Below are 22372 nucleotides of genomic sequence, written 5' to 3'. Positions count from 1 at the left end.
AGCGAAACGTTGGAAATGTTCACCAGTCGGCCATTGTGTCACAGATATAAATGATAATCAAAATAATACTTGAAAATATTGTTTTGAAATGAGGGAAAAATCTAAATAGTACATCACGTAAAGAGTGTAATGGGAATTTAGAGATTTGGATACATATATATTTCAGATGTTATAATTATGAATAATTAGTGATAATTATGATTATAATTCTGAAAACATGCAGAGACTGAGAATTGTTTTTTACTCAGTAGTGAAGTTAAAGAAATCTAATTTCCTGCCTAGGGAATCGAACAGGATGTGCGGTCTAAATCTGCCCATGGGTGCAGGCTAAGATTTGGTATTTTCACAGACACTTGCCGGTTGTTTCAGCATTAAAAAAAACATTGGGTTTTACCACATTGTGCGTGTGAACATATCTGACTTTTGCAGAACATCAAAGCAGCTCCTTTTCGTAGTTGAAGTGGCACATTTTGATATTCACATCGCGGAAGAAGACACAGATTTGCTTTAGTACACACAAAGTGCATTTATAAGGAACTGCAAGTAGACCTCCACAAGCAGACTTCCATGGGCAGATGCTATGAAGTTGATCGGCTCTGTCAAGTGAGCACTTAGAGGCTGCGTTCCATCCGGATCATCTGCATGAAGCCGAAGCTTCGAATAAGTCATTCATTTCTGCTTCACCCTTACGTGTCGAAGTGTGAGAATCTGCGTCACAAACAGATGAGCACTTCTGCTCATATTCAGGGACTGAAGTCAGGGACTGAAATAAATATCAGCTCAGCAGAGTAACAGCAATCATATGACACTTGAGCATGGCAGGAAGTGAGTGAAGTAAACATGAAAGCCATCTTAGCGTGTTTGTGTTTGTAAGCGTCTGAGATGCCAAAGCTCACTGAAAAACGTCCACATGGAAATATGAATTGCTGCACTTAGGCCAAGTGTATTTGAGTATTGATGGTTGTGTGTCATATTTCATCTGGGAAGAAGGATGTCCTTTCGTTGTGTTTATTTATTTTTTTTGGAAGGTGGGTGAATGGTGCTCTATATTCTTTCACTTACCAACATCTTTGAAGGCTATTCTTACTTATCCCTCATATTATGTTTCAGGTCAATTTTACCCATTTCCATTTTTGAGTTGACCGAAGCACCTTTCTGTTTCCATTCTTCGAAAACAGTTCTAAAATATCCTGATGGGATAGAAAATACAGTAAAGTCTCGTTATATCGATATCGGATATATCGATAGTCCCGGTTATATCGATACTATTTCTATGCACGCACGGAGAAAATTACATGCAAACAGGTTCGGATATATCGATAGTCCCGGTTATATCGATATTTTTCGGACTCCCTTGAATATCGATATAACGAGACTTTACTGTATGTTGTCTCTCTTTTCAAGTATGTCTATAACATCCCGGAAACAGTTGTTGCGGCTGTCACCTATTCTTTGACTGTTTTATACATACGGGTAAAAATGACCCACGACATAATCAATGTGATTTTTTTCAACATAATATGTGAGTTAAATAATAATGTATGACTTAATTTTTTTCAACAATGATTCAGAGGAGTTTTCCCAAGTTGATGTTATATTTATATATAAGAAATCCAATCACATCAGCCATCCATGTCCATCATAGATAGTAATCATACAAATTGTCTGCCTGCGCCTTGACCAAATTCACCGAAATCCCCCTGACAGTAGCTGCACTGCACAATAAATCTCACTTTAGCTCATCTAAAATGTAGTCATCCTCTTGTCATCAAATTGCAAGATGCGCTGGAGGGTGCGTAAGTAACGCCCAGTGAGGCATCACGCATCTATCAAATCTCACTTACGCGTTAAACTACACCATTGTTTTAACGCAGATGGCAGACTACTTTCGATTCTCAAATTGTTGGATGAGTCGGGGGTGAGGCAATTTTGTGTGACGTAATCCCTAAGGGAGGAGCAACACATTAGACTTGAGTTGCGCTGGCAAAAAATTAAAGTCGTTTTTACAGCTAGATCATGGGCGCCAGTATACCAAAGTAGAACCCAAAATGATCACCAAATGGACAGACAAAGCAATATATAGATGTAGGTGTAAAGATAGAAAACTACATAGGCATGGATGTCCCAAAGAGTGATTTCATGCATGAATGAATGAACATATCAGTGTAATGGATATACAGTATGGATTGACTGACGATAATTGCATGTGTAGATCGACGGATGGGACAAGGGGATCAAGAGATAAATCATGGATGGACAGATAAAGATGGATTACTCGAAAATTGAGGCAGGCCAAGATTGACAGACTGACAGACAGACGGATAGTTAGACAGATCAAAAGGTTGATGGATGGTGATAGGTATGATAGATAATTTTAGCGAATAAGTGGTTGGACAAATAGTCTAGGTGACAAACGAAGAGATATTTGAATCATCAAACGGATCCATAAATATGAGGATGGACTGACAGACAGAATGATTGCTGGAGAGTTTGATGGATAGATATACCCAAAATGGGTCGTTTTGATAAATAATTGGACAGACAAAGAGACTAAAAAAAAACAGTTGACAAATGGACAGATTGAGGGAGATATTGCAAGAATAGCTAAAACAGTACAAGAGACCGACACAAATATGGCCAGAGAAATAGCAGCAAGTGTACAGACAGAGCTTTAGTTGTGTGTACAGACAAACAGACAGATATTACAAATTTTGATTAGTGGATGAAACAGTGGCATTATGATGGATGGACTGACATAATTGAGGATAAATCAAGAGATGGACAGACAGATTATAGACAGCTCCATAAAAGGATAAGAGAAATACATCAAGCAAAAGATGGAAGCTGTGGCTATTATTAGTCTCCCTGGAGACAAATAAGCAATGCTGATTTCTACAAGACGTAAATTTAACTGTGAGGCACTGAAATTGCCAAAGAACAGGACTAGATAATTAGTGACAAAATATTTATTAAGAAAGAGCACAGGCAAACACGTCCTTATTTTTAAGGTGCTCTTACATCTTCGACAAACTCTGCTGTGCTGTATGTCAATAATCTTTAGCGTTAATCTTTGTATGTGTGTGTGTGAGACACAGTGAGGGGCTCGGGAGGGATAGCAGTACCCTGAAACATTCAATGACTTCGCAGCCTACACGACCAAAGTGTGCTGTTAATTTGTCACCAAGCATTAACCGTTTGCGCTCAAAGCTACCCTCCTGCAGTGGTGGTAGCCAAGAAATTGCATTCCCACTGCGAGTCGTGTGGAGGGGGCATTGAGATCTGACAACGAAAAGACCTCATGCTTGATAGGGTTCAAAGCATCAAGAACACAGGTGTGACAGCACGGGTAGTGCTAAACCAGTCATTACCCATAAAAAAAAAAAAAAACAAAAAAAAAAACATGAGACCATCATCTACCATGGCGCAGGGACAATGGTGCCAGTCGCAGACCTGTAATTACATGAAAGGGATGGAACATGGGTATCACAAGGCTCATGGCTGGAACTAGGATCCTTCTGGTCTGGCTGCCAGCAGGGGTTGGCTTTGCAGAGGAACGGGAGCCTCCTTTTATCCCCACCTGTCCTTTCTTTGGGTGGGTGGATAGTGATTGATCTCCCAGAGAAAGTATCACATTGGTCATGTGGAGAGGTGACATGCCACAAAGAGCAACTGTGGGGTGAAAATGAGCATGTAGGATGGAACAGATGCGTTATGTCTTATGAAGTGATGAAAGGTATGGGAGGGTTGAATAAAATGAAGTTTCATGACAATTGGCTTCATAAATGGTTTGAGAATTGCAATAAACAATTACAATGAGGTTTGAGGACCATTCGGTTGATGAACTCCACTCCTCAATTCCATGAACCCTATATTCCTCGCAAGGATCGCGGGGCGTGCTGGAGCCTATCTCAGGTATGTTTTGGCAATAGGTGGGGGACACACCCAACTGTTTGTCAGCCAATCATAGGGCACACAGAGACAAACAACCATTGGCGCTCACATTCACACATGCGGACAATTTGGTTTAGACTTATTAGTCTGGCATTGGAGAAATTTACATATCACAGCAGCAAAGTTATAAAAGGAAGAGGAAAGGAAAGACAAGTAGAAAAAGAAAACGCAAGAGCTGCTGGAAAGGCAGCCACTCTCGCGGCACAATCTTGAATAACAAATACATATTATGACAACATATAGACACATACAGTCATTCAATCTTGTGAACTTTCTGCACCCTCTTTGTTGTATGACGCAGTTGTAGATGAAAGAAGAGAGGATCAAAGCATCTTTTTCACCAGTGGACCAGGGACATCATGGTGGAATGTGCACGTCTATTACAGGCTAAATGTTGAACTCAAAAACAAACCTTCATCCATTGATGAAAAGACATTGTCTCTCATCTCCTGTCCCACGTAAATCCGCTTTAATTCCAATCCGCGACAGTCCCACATATGCATCGGCGCTCCTTTCTTCTCATTGCAGGCTCCTCAAGCCATGCATCCATCCAGCCGCAACGACACCGACCTTTCCGCTGAACAAAGCGGGGCTGTGAAAATATTGCCCATTACAGGCGCAAAAAAAGCCCAATCGCCCCAGAGCTGTCCAGCGATGAAAGCCAAATGGAACCGACATTACACCCCATCCAAAACAGTACTAGCATATTTATGCTGTCGAAAAGGCGCAACCGCTCAGCACAGTCTCCTATTTGATGAATGTCGTGACAAAAATGCTGAAAAACAATCTGTATTCGTTCCACACAATGACACAGTGACAAAAGAAAACACAAAAACAACAACAAAAAAGCAAGTTTTATGATAGCACTAGCTAACGGCTGCCTACTTCTGCGCCATCTTGCACTTCTTAGATTAGATTCTTACAATTTAGAGTGTTCCATGAACCTGCTGTGCATATTTTGAATATGGGAGGAAACTGTGATACCCAGAGAGAACCAGAGAGGAACCAGGAGAACATGCAAACAACACAGGAAAGCCAGTTTGAACCCTGCGGCTCTGCACTGTGAGGTTCACATCCTAATCGGTTGACCACCGGGTTGCTCGTTCATTAATTCTTCTCAAATAAAAAGAAAAGCACAACATTTCAGAACCATGAGGTGTGGGGGCTTAAGAATAAAATTGTAGCTCACAATTACTGACTAAATGGCCATTTTGACTTTTTATTTTCAGAACTACTTGATATTTCACATTATGCAGTTGTTCTTTATAACGACTAGGGATGAGTAACCCGTTTTGTTTTCTATGAACACCATCACTATAGAAACGCAAATACCTTAAGTGTGGGTGTACATGTGCTGTATGTCCACATAGTAGAAGTCTTTCATCTAATGCTAATCAGCTAATTACTGTACGGAAGAAACTTGATGAGAGAATAAAAAACAACTTCATTTGGCATTTGACAGGAAACTTAAACAAATAAGAGCAAACGAGTTATTTGATTGCTTTATTTCACTCATGCAGACTTTTGTCAACGTCACGGATAAGTGTGAATTTTTTTTTGACAGAAGACATTGACTGCACTACTGTATAACGCTTTCAATGAAGAAATGAATGGCTGATTTCAACTACAGTAAAGTCTCGTTATATCGATATTCAAGGGAGTCCGAAAAAATATCGATATAACCGGGACTATCGATATATCCGACCCTGTTTGCATGTAATTTTCTCCGTGCGTGCATAGAAATAGTATCGATATAACCGGGACTATCGATATATCTGATATCGATATAACGAGACTTTACTGTATGTGAATGTTGTAGAACAGGGGTGCCCAAAGTCGGTCCTCGAGGTGTCCTGCCTGTTTTCCAATTTAAATTAGGTGCGTTGCTCCTGGGAGAGCTGAAAAACAGGCAGAACGGCGGCCCTTGAGGACCGCCTTTGGAAACCCCTGTTGTAGAATATGATGAAGCTATTGCCCGAATACGGGACATGATAGAGAACATTTACACTGCATCCCGTGCAATGTGCATTGGCTTGTTTTTCATTCCTCTACAACTGCAGGCGTTCCTAAGACAATCTCCAAACCAGCTGAGCCTGATGCATCCACTGTGCATCAAATTCACAACTTCTTCCAACGAATCGCTCTTCTTTTAACCCTTTTTATTTTGGGAATATCACTCTTGCTATCTTAACACTTTTCCGAACAGAGCAATTTCTCACTCTTTCTCTCTCTTTCTCACACATAAAAAATCTTTCATTTCCTCACACTCCTAGCAATCTTTTCAGACTGGCTTCCTTGATTCAGATCTTTGATCCCTCCATTTATGAAGACTTTATTGAGAAGCAGAGAGGTGGAAGAAGAACAGACGTAATTGCCTAGAGGGATAAGTTATTGGAAAATGGATGAATTGCTTTCTTTGGGTAAGGGCTGCGAGAGTGTCAGGAATAAAGCAGGCTCCTTAATAACGCTGAAGGTCAGGTGCGGGGATGTTGGAAAGCTATTTCTTTATGCTACTGCAGTATTGTGTTGGTGACGGTGGGATGAATAAACACAAAGCACTTTTCTCTCTCCACTATTGCATACGTAATTTATCAGTGAGTCTCTGACGCTGTGTGTGTGTGTGTGTGTGTGTGTGTGTGTGTGTGTGTGTGTGTGTGTGTGTGTGTGTGTGTGTGTGTGTGTGTGTGTGTGTGTGTGTGTGTGTGCGTGTACCTGTGTATGAGTGTGTGTGTGTGCACCTGTGTGTGCATCTGTATGTGTTTGAAGGTTCAGATGTGTTTCGAGACTGCAGATATTGTTCTTCTCCACGAGGGCTCGGCTGACTAAGGTCAGAGCTTCTTTTGATTGCATCATTCTAGTTTGTGTCCAAGGTTGCAAACAGAATATGAAGGTGATCGTTTTTTTGACCGATTCAACAAATACTGTATTCAATTTCAGAAAAAAAAATACGACTCATCAAAAGCAAGTCAACATTTTGAAATGTGACCCAAAAACATTACTGTGTATTTAGTGACCTAATGGGTAAAAAAAGAGAATAGAATATTTACAAGGGTGTTGGGAAGTAATGGCATTGGCTGAATAAATCAACTCATTCACTGCCATTCACAAATTTATTCGGGAATTGAAAATATGACGTAGAGCGCCATTCCCGAATCTGTTCGGTTTTGTTTTTCATGCTTGGGTGCCGATAAAGCGCTGGCCATGACCTCTTTTTGTTACTGTACGTTTTACACACTAATTGGATTGCATACTTCAGACCCTCTGATATTGTTACTAAAACATTTACACACTTTTATAATCACACACTGAGCTACTCCTGCAATCTCAGAGGTGGTCTTTTTTTTAACCAGTTCAACAAATACCATACTTGTACATAAAGCGATAAAAAAAACACAGTGTTCAGTTTGGACAGTGTCTTAGATGTCCAGTATAACTTTAACAATGTGTTTATGATTGTAGTTTTGGTTGCCGTACTATAAAAGTGCACTTCATCATACAGAGAAATTCAAACAGGAGACAAATCAACAATTGAGGCAATAAAAAAATGCAGGTACATTAAAACTGTGTCAGATCCATATGGGTTTTTTAACTCATTCACTGGCATTCACGAATTTATTTGGGTTTTGTTTTTTTCTTGCTTAGGTGCTGGTAAAACGCTGGCCAGACCTCTGGCAATGTTTTTCCCTTCCACAAGGGGCAACAATTCCCTTTTTTTTTCCATGTTAGTGTTTTGTTCCAGCTTCAGCTGTTATTAAAGCGCTATATAAAGCAATATGCATATATTGCATTTTATTTTGGACTGCCGCCCTCATTTCAAACTCATATAACTCTAGACTCATATAATTTAGGAATTAACTCTTTTTTCCCGATGAAAGAAGAGAGTTGAGGGTTTCTTACGCTGCATTGAGTACTGATGTAGTCCAAAAACTCAACAATGACAAAAACCCTGGCACTGAAGTGGACACATTTTTGCACGTCTGGCAGTGAATGAGTTAAGGGACTTTCTAAAGTAGGAATTTAAATGAGGGTCATGTTTTTTTTTTTCCTCACATGTTTTTATTTCTGTTTTGATGTATTTGTGTCCCGATGTATTTGTCCCTAACAATTACTGTGTCAGCTCATACAGTGAAAAAAAATTGAGAATACTGCAGTCTCACAAAGAACGTGACAGATAGTGTTGAGATGGGAAAGCAAATCTGTTGCACAGCATGACACTAGGCATCCATTATTTCTGTTTCCTGCTACACAACATGTCATAAACCTGATCTTTGCCCGGTTCTGAATCAGGCCCAGTTATAATGGATGTTTTGGATGGAGGATTTTTGACAGATTAAAATCGTATAGTGATCCAGTCATGCGGTGTATGCATCACAATACTGTACATGACTTTTGTTTAGAAAGACTCACATTGTCGATAGTTTTGGAGAGACGGCGGATCAATAGAAGGGACAAAAAGAGGCCATTACGCAACAACGAAGGAGGTCTCGGACACCAGTTATCTCCCACCTGCAGAGATGTTCTTTCATCCCAACCCTTGGAGATTTTGGCCGCTTGAGACTCTCGGCACTCCAACAGCTGTCTTTTCCTCCCTGCCTCAGGTGACTGAAAGGATTCCCTCAGGGCTGTCATTACAGCGGTCGGGAGAACTAATGAATCAAGCTGTAGCAGTGACCTTGAAAACGACCCTGACGTGGCTAAACGCTTGGGACTCCCCCGAATCAGTTTAGAGCGAAGAAGAAGAGCAAATTGTCTTTGTGAACGAGCCCATCGTTCGACGATCCTTGGGGATTTGTGACAGGCGGTACTAGGAGCAAATTAAGTTTCCTTGATGGATGAGGCTCGTTCTAAAATAAACGGTAAGGAATGGGCAGCTTGCTGGAGTAGTGTTTCGTAACCCTGCCTCACAGTTCTGAGGTTTGTGATTTTAATTTCAGATCTGGCCTTTCTGCTTGGAGTTCGCATATTTATACACACATTCCATATAAATTATATTGATAGAAGACTCTAAATAGTCCGTGTGTGTGAATGTGAGTGTAAACGTTTTTTTTTTTAATGTTTATGTGTGTTTATGTGCCCTGCAATCGACTGGGGACTGTGCAAAAACTGAATCAATGTCCAAGCATTGCCAGAGTATATACACCCTGTCAAAACAGCATTCTATGATTTTCCCTGACATTTATTGAATGTTCAACGTTAGTCGAGGTCAAGGTTATTCAGTGAAGGAAAACTCATGAAAAAAAATGAAACTAAAACTTCAATACAATTTTAGTAATGACATAAAATAGGAACACAAGGGCTTAAAGAAACTACTGCTACCAACTATGGCATACAATTCTAAAAATAAAACCATTGCAAAAATGTCCTTAGTTTTCATCATTGTAAATGTAAATACAGTAAAGTCTCGTTATATTGATATTCTTGGGAGTCGGAAAAATCGGCATGTAAATTTTCTCCTTGCGTTCATAGAAATAGTATCGTAATAAGCAGTACTATCGATATAACCGATATCGATATAACGAGACTTTACTGTATTACTTTACTGCCCCTCCCACCCCCTCCTGCCCATCCTGACAGCTCTGGGTAGCTCCTTTAGCCAGAGACTATTACACCCGCGCTGCAAGAAGGAGAGGTACCGCCGCTCGTTCCTACCGACTGCTGTCAGGCTTCACAACTCCCAATGATCACATGTGAAAAAAAAAAAAAAAAAAAAAAAAAAAAACTGGACACTTGTAAATATGGGTTGTTGCAATATATCTAAATGCATTTCTTGATTCTGCACTATGTACAGTCTTGTTTATAGAACGGTTTTTGCACATCTACATTTGCACAGTATACAGTTGACATTTTTATTTTGTTATGCTTAGAATATCTTGTTTTCTATCCTTCCACCCCAACCCCATCCCTCTTCAATTGCTGCTGTGGACTGCAAATTTCCCCATTGCGGGACGAATAAAGGTATTCTGATTCTGATTCTGATTCTGATTACACACGCGATATTGAAATTCATTTTGGGGTGTATTCCTTTTTCTATTGCTTTTTCTATTGCTGTTTTTTCTATTGCTATCTGTACAAAAGTAAAACAGTGCGAATTTCATATGTATTTTTTTATTTAATCCATTACATCAATGTGATGTACTTTACATTTGCTCATTATTTGTAGCTTTTACTTTGGATTGTGAATGTGTTCTTATGAATATAAGACTTAAAGGGGGAAAAAAGTAAATAGCCATGCGTAGTTGGACTGATGTCAAATATAAACCACTCAAGGGGGCTATTGAGTGAGGGGCAACATACAAAAGTTAAAATATGATTTAAAGGTAAGATATAGTTAGGTAGGAGACGGCAAAAGGCATGATTACAAGCATTGTGCAGAGCCCCGGCAATCAGAATCAGAAAGCCTTTTATCGTCCGACAATGGGGAAATTTGCAACTGTGCGTCATTTAACAATTTCTGATATACAGTCTGTCTGTCCGTCCGTCCGTCCACCCATCCATCCAGCCAGCCAGCCATCCATCTATAAAACTACAGTGTAAATACATAACAACATTTGCCCTTACAATCGAGAGAAAAAGTGGCCACCTGTGATGAAAAAGACAAGCGATGACAAATCAGCGTGTGGTCATCGCTATATATACAGATATTTGAATGCTTGTTTGCTTGTACTCTCATACATTTTCAAATCAACTCTTTCAGAGTAGGAAAGTAGGACAAAGAGTTCTGGCAGCAGAAATTGAGAAATTCTAAGCATTTGGCAGACGGAGAGGTAGACACGGAGGCTAGCATGCAGTTCTAAAGACGTTTCAGTGGTTGAAAGCATGTGTCGTCTAGCTGGGGCAAGGTTCTCGTCCAGCATGCAGGGGAATGGAGGAAGAAGAAGGGGCTAAATTTGGAGTGTTCCGATGAGAATCTCTTTGCTCGTTGAATCCGGATGTATGGAGGGCAAGGAAGAGACGGTGAAGTGGAAAAGGCAAGGCGGGGAGCTGGAAATAGGATGTTCAGAAGTAAAGAGGATAAGACAACAGTGCAAGTGGAAAGAAATGATGATAGCGGGGTGCGGAAAAAGTAGAAACTACTGCAAAGAATATTTCCCAACAACCACCCAACAAACATGCATTCTGCTTGCTCTCATGGGAGCTAAGCTTGTTTTGTACGCTTTGTTTACCAGTGTGTGTGTGTGTGTGTGTGTGTGTGTGTGTGTGTGTGTGTGTGTGTGTGTCTGTGTGTGTGTGTGTGTGTCTTTAAATGTGCATGCGTTGTGTGTGCGTGTGGGAGGTGGGAAACTGAACAGGTGCGTCAAGGAAAAATGAGCATAGAAGATCTGTGAGGCAACTTTCACCACAATGTGTGTGTGTGTCTAAATGTGCGTGCGCGTTTAGTACTATGTGTTCGAGTGTTCAATCCAAAGAATGAGAGAAAAAATGTAACTGTTGGGCTTTGGGCGTTTGGAATGAAACATGTTGAAAGAACGCAGCAACGGACACATGAACTGTAAGCATCTAAATAGCACCGGACAATGTCGACGGGATTAACTCATAAATCTAAATTTAATCCTATTTTTCCAGTTTCTAAATGAGGAAATGTATTTAAAATCAATCAGGCTGTAACATACACTCCACTGTACCTCATTACACAAATCTGTATAATGTGTGAAAATAATCAATGAAAAGGACGCAGGACTGTTACAGTGCGTCGGCTGTGTTATTATGTTCAGTTGTCGATGTCGAGCAGCGGGTACAAGTCGAAAAACACAAAACATCAAAGCCTCCAGTCAGTGTTCAACCGCACACGCGCGCGCACACGCGCACACACACACACACACACACACACACACACACACACACACGCACACGCACACACACACGCACACACACACTCACACAACTGAATCCATTGCAGTGTGACATTAATGAGGCACCGCGTGGGCTAATTTTCTCTCCCAACTTCTATGACCATAATTCCGCATTTTATTCACTTTAAGCTACCCACCATTAGAGGTACATCACTGGATCAAACTGTGTAAAAAATACTGAGGGACAGACTTTTCTTGACAGGTTTGTCCAAACTAAAAAAATCGCAGCTCATCTTTGTGAAACAAACACAGGGATTTTATTTGTGAGAAATAAAGTAAGTGTAAACAAATTCAAAGGCAAGATGGGTGAGGTTCAAACAGACTGTGACTATGAAGACGGGGTCAGTGCAAAGCTTTTCGGGTCTTTTTCAAAACATCAAGTCAATCGTTGATTAACAGTTTAGTGTTCAAAGTCCACAAGAAACCATACCGGCTTTCATTAGTTTCCGTGGGAGATGCTGGTGTGTAGATAAAGAGATGAAAAGAAGTTTTGTTTAACGATCCTACATACATACAGTACATGCAAGACCAAGCGTAAAATAAAATGATGAAGACGACAGTCATGTTTCGTAGTGGTGGGACTGAGACAATCATTAGAGTGCTATTTTAATCATTATTATATACTATAGATTATATATATTATAGATATTATATGACATTGTAAAAATTATTGTACTTTTTTTTTACACGTGAACAATTTTCAATCTTGCTAATATATATATATATATATATATATATATATATATATATATATATATATATATATTAGCAAGATTGAATATATATATATATATATATATACAATAAAGATGGGCCGCTGGCTTTTTGAGGATTTCTTTTTTTTACTAAATACATTTCTTCTAATCTAAATAGATTTCTTTTTTGAACTAAATAAATAAACAAATAAATACAGATAAACATGACGCTTATCAGAATTCTCTGTTCGTGGGTGGTGTTTGCTATCACTTACCTTATGTGCTTTGTGCTTGAATCTGATCCATCCTTCATGTTCCGCTGAAATTCTGGACACATTCTACTAGATCTCCTCCATCGGTAAATGTGCCACAGAGCTATAAAAATATAGACATTGCAAATAACCATGCATTTATTCAAGCAAAATGATTTTTGAAAAATTAGATCCTACCTGGTGATAGGACGAACGGCACTTTTTCCCCCTGCCTTATAGAAAAACATAATCAGGGCAGATTTGGACAAAGAACAAACTTTTTGAATTAAGTCAACCCAAAGACACATTGAGGCAGATATATATTGCGGGCGATTGCTTGTGGGTGGCTTGCGATAGATAGGGCAACGTTAATAAAATGATACGGGCAATAACTCTCTCAGATCAGATGAGATAGTGAATGCTTTTATTATTAAACTTCCTGTTTGTGTGAGTGATGCGCCTGAGACTGATTGTGCAAACTGGTCACAAAAAAAAGAAAAGCTACAGGATAATTAGAAAATCTACCAAGAAATAAACATGCTATCATCAATGTGTCCAGTGTCATTATCTCCTGTCACCTGTAATCAACATGTCAGACTATGCTAGAAAATTCAAGGTGGAATTTCACCAGGGGTCAGCTTCGAGCCCGTTCTTTTTCGCGATGGTGATGGACAGGCTGACAGACGATGTTAGACAAGAATCTCCTTGGATCATGATGTTTGCAGATGACATTGTGATCTTTAGAGCAGGGAACAGGTGCGGTAGAAACTTGAGAGATGGTGGAATGCCCTGGAAAGGAGAGGAATAAAGATCAGTCGCAGCAAGACGGAATATATGTGTGTGAATGAGAGGGACCAGAGCACAAGAGTGATGCTAAGGGGAGAAGAGATAAAGAAGGTGTAGGATTTTAAGTACTGTACTTGGAGTCAACTGTCCAGAGCAATGGAGAGTGTGGAAAAGAGGTAAAGAACTGTGTCCTGGCAGGCTGGAACGGCTGGAGACAACCACGAGCAAAACATGACAGGAGCAAACAAGGAGGTAAGAGCAGGGTGTAAATGACAAATTGTATTAAATAAAGTCAGCAGGAAAAAAATCTCTAACAACAAAGTCATCAGAACAAAAATTGTCCAAAGTAGCAAACAAAACCATGAGTAAAACATGACAAGACAGAACAAACCTGACAGGGTGAAACAAATGACCCGACACTGAGTAGTCCTTTTAACCTGAGCAGCCGTAGGCAAATCGAAAACGTGACAGAACAGGGGTATATACAGTTTTTATATCCACTGTGTATTACACTAAAACTAGAAGTGCTCTCATTACTTTTCAATCTCATTTGATTTCAGTGGACAGCAAGTCAGTCAAGTGATCTATGAATATGCAGGGGTGATTTCTTTTTCCGAATACCTTTCTTGATCCTTTCATAATATTATTTGCTACTAATGCAGCCATTATCCCCAAGCATGGAGTTGCCCCTCTCATTCAGAAAGCTCCTGTGATGATTTAATGGCATTCAAAGCAATCAAAGGTTGACATGCCCACAGATTTGAGGCAAGAGAGCACGTATGCGTGTGTACGTACATGCGCGTGTACGCGCATGGCAATGAAGGGTAATTGAGGTTCCCGGGCCCTGAGTTTTGATAAGGCCACTAATGGTGCATGCGGTTGTCGTGGAAACCTTTGTTTGAACATGGCAGTACAAGGATCTTCATTCCTGCACTCAGACGCGCACCCCTCTTCCAGGCTCGCTCACTGCTGTCAAGAGAGCGTACTTTTTTCATCAGTAATGTGAAAAGAGGCAGCAGATACATAATAAAGAGTCCTTGGATGCTTCACTAAACAGCCAACATTTTAATCCTTTTTCCTGCCTTGGGGTTCGGATAGCATCGGAGCATTCCACTTTGGCTACATAAGGGAATCAGAAAAAAAAGACAGAAAACATGCATTAATCAAAACGGAGCAGATCTGCACAAGGGAAGCCGCAAATCCACAGCTAGCACGCGGGTGACCTCATGCTGAGAGAGTGCGGGTAAATGTTTAATATTGTGAGGTGCATTGCAGCTTCTACATTTGAATGGTTCTTAAATTACATTTTAAATTTAGATGAGGTGTTGCAGTTAGCTGAAAAATGTGTTGTCCCGCTCACTGATGGAAGGAATGTGCTATTGTTGGTGTGTATTTTATCAGTTGCGGACGATGCAGCCACTCTGAATTCAAGATGTCACATTTCTGCTCACCTCACTCGTGCTGGGAATCGTTTTTGACAAGATGTGTGTGTGTGTGTGTGTGTGTGTGTGTGTGTGTGTGTGTGTAGTGGTTGTTGGCTTTGTGAGCTGTATAAAATTAATTAACATCTTTCAATCAGGCACATCCTTTCTAGCAGGTAATCATGCCCTCAGAAATGTAATCAAATTGAATGTTTGATGATTCCACCACAATTTCATGTGCAAACGCCAACTTACATACCCGCATCTCACACACGAGTACCTGTTGGTTATTGTCAATACTCCACTGAACCCTCTCGGCTCACCCACTGATTCTATGCAAACAACCATGATCGATGCAAATAATGCGAGGTACATGCAGGATGGAAATATGAGCCTGTAAATGTTTGCGCCCACTATTCAAGCCCAGAACTACTGAGCGAAGCATTTTGCAAAGATGCTCAGTATTCTCACAGTCGTCACTTTACGTGAGCTAAATAAATCCTGTACGCTCACCAAAGCTGACTGGAGTTGTGATATTTAGAGCGGTGACATCTCATATGCAGTAGTTGTTAGAAAGAGAGCTCATCACATTCCCTGTCAGACTGAAGATTTTTTTTGTTGTATTTGCAGACATTAAACGCATGCATTTGGTAGAATTTGTCTTTCCAGAAACTTGGTGTGTAGCTATCGTCAAATCAACCCACCGTCAAATGATGTATTCAAAAACCGAGCAAAAAAGAAGACCTTGAATTACAAAATATCTTTTTTTGTGAATCAATATTTCAACTTTCAACAGTACTGACAACAAACCTAATACTTTTTGGCAGCGTGTATATGAGTAGTTTGTGTTCAAATGTGATACTTAATATAAGAAATAAATACTCGTAGATTTAGCATTTTGGCCCGTTTATACGTACCTCTTGGAGGAGATAGGATGTGACACTTTTATTTTGGAATTATTTGTTTCTCCCGGCTTCTTTTTTTTTTGGTTGTCATTTGTATTTTGGGCAGTTTACTCATAACTTGGACAGAGCATTCAGCTCATGAATTAAAGTCCATAAAGACATAACTGAGCCAAAGATCTTACCAAAGAGTGTTGACTTCACTATAATGGTGGTCATTGCCTCACACTTTAATTAGTGTAGCCAATCAGAAGAAAATCTATTAGAGAGAATCATTGCATTGCGAGGCTTAAGATTTATTTGCTGCACTTCTGAGTTCCTTACTTTTTTTTTGCTTTGCCAGCGTTGCATTATTATTTAATTGATTATTGATGAGTAATAACAATATCTGAATGAATTCAGAATGGCTCACAACCTTTATGCTTCTTTTCCCGATCTATCTATCAACTATCTATCTACCGACTGACCGACCAACCTACCTACCTACCTACCTACCTACCTACCTACCTACCTACCTACCTACCTACCTACCTACCTACCTACCTACCTACCTATTTATTTATGACCAAGCCCGAGTAACCCACTGGAACAAACTAGATCAGCGGCTGTGATTCAGGCGTTCTCAGCTCTGACATCTGACCTCACAAATGGATAAGACATCTCTACATAGACATGTCAAATCTTCCCAGAAGAATCAAAGCTGTCAGAAGCAAAGATGGACCAACTCATTTTTGTTTTTTTTCAGGTGACGCAAAACCAACAATTTGTGCTTATCGGTCACAGAGTGCCATCTTACAGTCAACTTGTTTTCTCATTTTCTGTCTTATCAAGTATCTACTGTGCGGCTAGTGTTCCTTGATATGGACGTGACACTATATCTGGGATTCAAGCGGAGTGACTGTGATGTTCAATGAAGTAAGTATTCGAAACAAATAAATCACAATCACTGGAGAAAGAATGTGTATAATAAAACTTTAAAGGACAACTTTTTTGTTTCTTAACTGACATCAGAAAGACGTTTTATAGCATCTAAAATACCCAAAACATGCAGTATGATATTTTTATTCAAATGCAAAACACCAATAATAATTACTTAAATTATCAAAAATCTGCAAAAAATTGAGCTGCGAATTGGCCATTTACAGAAAGTCCCGCCCCCAGTTCGTGACATCACGCCAAGACGTCTTGCATTGCTGGAGAATCAAAACAATGGCTTCAGACTCGGAGAATATGCTTTCTTGTTACACATCCAGTTATGAATATGATTCAAATAGTTCTGAAGAAGAAAACATACATGTTTGCAATCGATTAAATAATTTATTCCGTGCCATTTTGAGGCAACATTGGAGTGAAATGTCTCACCCAAAAAGAGGCACAAAATGGCCACCGAGCTGTTGTGAGGAATGAATCAGCCCGTTTCCACAGGCTAATAAATTCCTTCCATGGAGCTTGGACGCCCTCTTCTGGCGCAACACAACGTTTTCAGATAAAACAAGTACAGCAAAATACATTGACGTGATGGAAGGACTGCTACAAAGTGTCTTTTTTTTCGGTCAGGGGCGTTCCTTTAGTGACGTCACACACGGACTCGTCCCCAACTCAAAAACAAGACTTTCTGAATGTTCAGCGCAAGTCTTAAAACGTAAAATATAGCTATATGCGGTGGAATCTTTGTAAAATACGCTCGGTAGAAGTCATTTAAAGCCATTTTACAAATTATGGACACAACTTGTCCGGAGACGTCGGTTGTCCTTTAATAGTCTCTTATTCGACTACTTTTGATAAAAAGCATTTCTATATTTTTCAGTAAAAAAAAGGAAATTCCACTCAAACACCGTGAGAGGAAAAATAAACTTTGGAGATGTGTCCTATTCGGCCTTTACTTGAGTCCAACAAAATCTGTTATAATCAAGACACCGAGGAGCCAAGAGGCTCTCTGTCACTGACAAAACTTACATTTTTTCTCTCAAAGTGCATTTCCAAGCTGTCATGTCATGTATCCATAGCAACAAGCAGCTGACATGTACTGATGGGAATGAGAAAAAGATTTGTGATTCATAGCCAAAAAAAAGCCCGAGAATCCAAATAGACTGAGGTAAAGCACCACCCCCAGATTGGGAGGCCGACAGCACGAAACAGATTGAAGAAGAAAACAAATACATTCCTTCTTCATTTGCTCATTGTTTGCTTCTAATAATCTCAACCATTTGTGCTTCTACTCACACACTAATTTAATGCAGCATGAAGGAATCATGAATAACAACAAATTTGTTTTTCATTCAGGTCCTGTAGATTTCAGAAAATAGTTCATGTGGACTTAAAAAAGGAGTCCCTCATCCAAGTTAAAGGACAACCGACGTCTCCGGACAAGTTGTGTCCATAATTTGTAAAATGGCTCCAAATGACTTCTACTGAGCGTATTTTAGAAAGATTCCACCGCATATAGCTATATTTTATGTTTTAAGACTCGCGCTGAATATTCCGGAAGTCTTGTTTTGACGAGTCCTCACCCTACGTCACTGAAGGAACGCCCCTGACCGAAAAAAGGACACATTGTAGCAGTCCTTACATCACATCAATGCATTTTGCTGTACTTGTTTGGTCTGAAAACTTCGTGTTGCACCAAAAAAGGCAGAAGAGGGCGACAAAGCTCCATGTAAGGAATTAATCAACCCGTTTCCACAGGCTGATTAATTCCTTACACGGAGCTTTGTCGCCATTTTCTGCCTCTTTTTTAGTGCTACATTTCCCCCACCCCCTCTAGTGCCTCAAAATGGCATGGAATAAATTCTTTAATCGATTGCAAACATGTATGCTTTCTTCTTCAGAACTATTTGAATCATATGCATAACTGAATGTGTGACAAGAAAGCATATTCTCTGAATCTGAAGCCATTGTTTTGATTCTTCAGCAAGGCAATACGTCTTGGGGTGATGCCACGAACAAGGGGGCGGGACCTTCTGAAACTGGCCACTTCCATTTTTTTGCAGATTTTGGACGCTTTAAGTCATTTTTATTGGTGGTTTGCATTTGACTAAAAATATCATACTTCGTGTGTTGGGTATTTTAGATGCTATAAAACGTTTTTCTGATGTCAGTTAGGAAACAAAAAAAGTGATGTAGGTTGTCATTTAAGACCAGACATCGGAATGACTGAATGCCTTGAGGTGCGTCAATAAACCTATTATACTTGAAATTAGTGAAATGTATTAGCTTGTCACAAATCGCTGAGAAGGCAGGCATCGGGGTTATTGGTCGAGCTGAAGAGAAAATGCTCCAAAAATCGGCACAGCTGAATTATGCCCTCACAGTCTAGAGGAAATGTTTGAATACATCCGTTGCATAATTGTTAGTTAGTTTTGTATCATTTGTTCTTCAAGACAACACCAACGGCTGAAATATAGAACAAAAGTAAAAAGTACAATCGTTACCAGTGAGAGTTGAAACAGATTTGGTAACAATAACAGAATACATGACGAATAAGTGTAGCAAAGCTGGGGAGAACATAGTGACTCATAACAAGCAAGACAAAGACATCACCTACCCTCCCACTTCGCCACTACACCAAAAAAAATAAAAAATCCCTTGATGCAATGCGGTCATTTTCGTCACATTTGACCTGCCGTTGTCAGCTTTAGCCGTCAACACTGCGCCTACTGGGGTTGTCCGTAGGAGGGAAGCTGTTCCTCATTACCAATTCGAGGAACAAAGGGAGGCTAGGTTCTCTGAAAGCCACCACTTTGGTCTGTCGTGGAGACAAAGCGCAGGATGCTCATTCGCACACTGTCTGCTAAGATTCACACTCACATTGTTTCAATTTTGCTTGGCAGCAAAACATCTTTGTATCCTCTCGCTTTGTTTTTTTTTTCTCTCCTGGATACTATTTTTTCCCCCACATCTTTGGAAGTCCAACTTATTTTAAAACATTTGCAGTTCTTTTTTTAAGCAGCAATGTTTTTGTCTCCCTTGAAAATGTATCTGGGTTATGAATGTCCTTTGTCACATTCACAGCATGAGGCTGCCATGACAAATCAAAGGCAAAAGTGCCGTATTTATGATACGAGCGATCACCTTGGCTCATCTTATATCTCCTTAATACTGTACATTCATACGCATATAATAATTATAATAATACACTTGATTTCTAAGCGCCTTTCAAAACTCTCAAGGTCACTTTACAGTCTTAGGATAAAGTTTCTCTGTGGGTGAGCAGTGACAGCCACACGCGCCAGCGTTCACTTAACCCAGATGTAACTCAAATAGATAGAAAGCTAGCTCGCTAATGGATAGCAAATAAATAGTTAAGAGATAGCCAACAGCTAGCCAGCTAACAGCCAACCAGCTAGACAGCTAATAGCTATCCTTTCCGAAAGGTGAAAGTAAACATATACATTTTTAGTTAAATGCTTCCAACTACGCAATTTTTGATGTTCGTCCGTTCGTTCCTTTGTTAGTTAGTTACTTTGCCAGGTAGTTAACTAGCCATTAATTAATTAGTTATTTTGTTAGTTGTCTAGTTTGTTACTTAGTTGTGTTGTTAATTAGTTATCTAGATAGTCAGTTATCTAGGTAGTCAGTTAGTTACATAGCAAGTTACATAGTTAGTTAGTTAGTTAGTTGGTGGGTAAGTGACTTAGTTGGTTGGCAAGTTACTTAGGTAGTAGGTATTTAGCTAGTCGTTTGGTTAGTTGTTTAGTCTTTCAATACCTTATCTCATTAGTTGTTTAGTTAATGAATTGGTTAGTTGGTTATTTGATGAAAAGGTTTCTTCACCCGTCATCTGTACTTCTTTGAAGGTGTCGGACGTTTAGCTTCTCATCCAAGAAACTTCGTCAGCAAACTAAAAATTTCTTGCTTAGTTAGTGAGCTGGTAGTTAGATAGTCACTATTACAAACTAACTAGGCTAGTCAATCAAGATAGTTAATTGAGTGGTTAATTAATTGGTTGGTTAGTTAGTAAGCATTTAGTTAGTTGGTTATTTGTGACCTAGCCAGTTAGTTGGTTAATTGATTAGTTATTTAGTTAGCTAGTTGGTTATTTGTTAGTTAATTGTCGGGATAGTAAGCTGGTTGTGTAGCTAGTTAGCTAGTCACCTGGTTATTTAGTTAATTTAAAACAGATTCTTTACTTACAGTGTATTGTAGGTGTTCAAATACCTGACATGTTTTGTGTGTTTGGTTATTTAGTCAGTCAGTCAGTCAGTCAGTCAGTCAGTCAGTCAGTCAGTCAGTTAGTTAGTTAGTTAGTTAGTTAGTTAGTTAGAAGAACTCCACAAATATATGGAAAGGAAAATATGCTAGTATTGGACTAGTGAGGCTAATTCTTGTATTCAACATCAAAAGATGAGAAGAATACAACTTTTCCATGAGATTCTATTTCCAAATTCTTTCAGCGTCTGGTGCACCAGTATTTCATCTGGTGTTTATGCATTGAATTCAATTGTGGTGATTCGAAGTAGCTCCTTTGAGTCCTTTGAAATGTGCCGCAGAATTCGCACAGTCTAATCTCGACATTCCTGCGACGTGAGGTGGGCACTTGGAGACTGCCCGACAGAACTGATTGTAAGTGCACCCTTCCCTTAGCTGTGCTGCCCAGTGAGATGATTGAAAAAATAAAATAAAAAAAATACATGATCAGTGCAATACAGTATGTCTATTTTCTTCCTCAAGACCTTCTGCTGCGACAAAGAGGAAAAACAAATATCGGTCTCAGTTCGTGTGGATGTGGTGTCGATGAAAATACAACCTGTCATAAAAATGTAAAATCTGAGTAGATGTTTTTGAGCACTATATGAATTATGAGACGTAATATTCCATGTCTCATTTGCACTTAACCTAATTTGAGTATTTTTGTGCATAATACAATGTGTTTAAACCACCAAGGTGGGAAAACTACTAGTCTAAGGTTTCTTACGCTGCATTGAATGTTTATGTAGTCCTAAAAGTCAATTATAGCACATGTCTAGCGGTGAATGAGTTAATTTTTATACACGTGCACTGCATGCTGCAGTTTTTGGGCAATATTTACTTAGTTGCTTGTGTTGTAACACATGTATGTTGGTAACATACTTGGATGTTCCTACAGGACATATACTGTATCATAGTTGTTTCATGGTTCTCATTAATAAAAGTATGGGAGTAGCTTAATGGTTTTGTTCTGTTGATGTATCATATAATACGGACTGAAAAACATATGTAGTTTTTTTTTAAATATATGTTATATTTTGCGCTGATCCGGCTCGCTTGTTGAACTTTAGAAATGAATGTACCCCTTGAACAAAAACGTTTGCCCACCCATGTTTTAAACCCTTTATCCTAATTGATATAAGAAAATCTCTCTCTCTCTCTCTCTCTCTCTCTCTCTCTCTCTCTCTCTCTCTCTCTCTCTCTCTCTCTCTCTCTCTCTCTCTCTCTCTCTCACACACACACACACACACATATAGGAGAAAAAAAAGGAGTTTCACTCGGCCCTACCTACTCTCAACAAAGGCACGACAGTAGGCCTGTGTGTCTACT

The 22372-nt window shown here is 39.5% G+C and overlaps 1 long non-coding RNA gene across 1 annotated transcript; it reads right to left on the bottom strand.

Moving 5' to 3' along the window:
• Positions 1-12769: 12769 nt before the first annotated feature.
• Positions 12770-19561, bottom strand: LOC148892787 (uncharacterized). Its single transcript, XR_016116159.1, has 4 exons — positions 19401-19561; positions 13376-13536; positions 12946-12980; positions 12770-12871 (listed from the first exon to the last, which is right to left on the bottom strand). It is a non-coding gene; the product is annotated as an uncharacterized LOC148892787 (long non-coding RNA).
• Positions 19562-22372: the final 2811 nt, after the last annotated feature.

The sequence above is a fragment of the Hippocampus bargibanti genome, linkage group LG10 (assembly GCF_051943395.1).
Source record: "Hippocampus bargibanti isolate YZ-2025 linkage group LG10, ASM5194339v1, whole genome shotgun sequence".
NCBI classification, from domain to species: Eukaryota; Metazoa; Chordata; class Actinopteri; order Syngnathiformes; family Syngnathidae; genus Hippocampus; species Hippocampus bargibanti.
The sequence above is the reverse complement of the archived record's forward strand: the minus strand, read 5'-3'. Positions and strand labels throughout refer to the sequence as shown.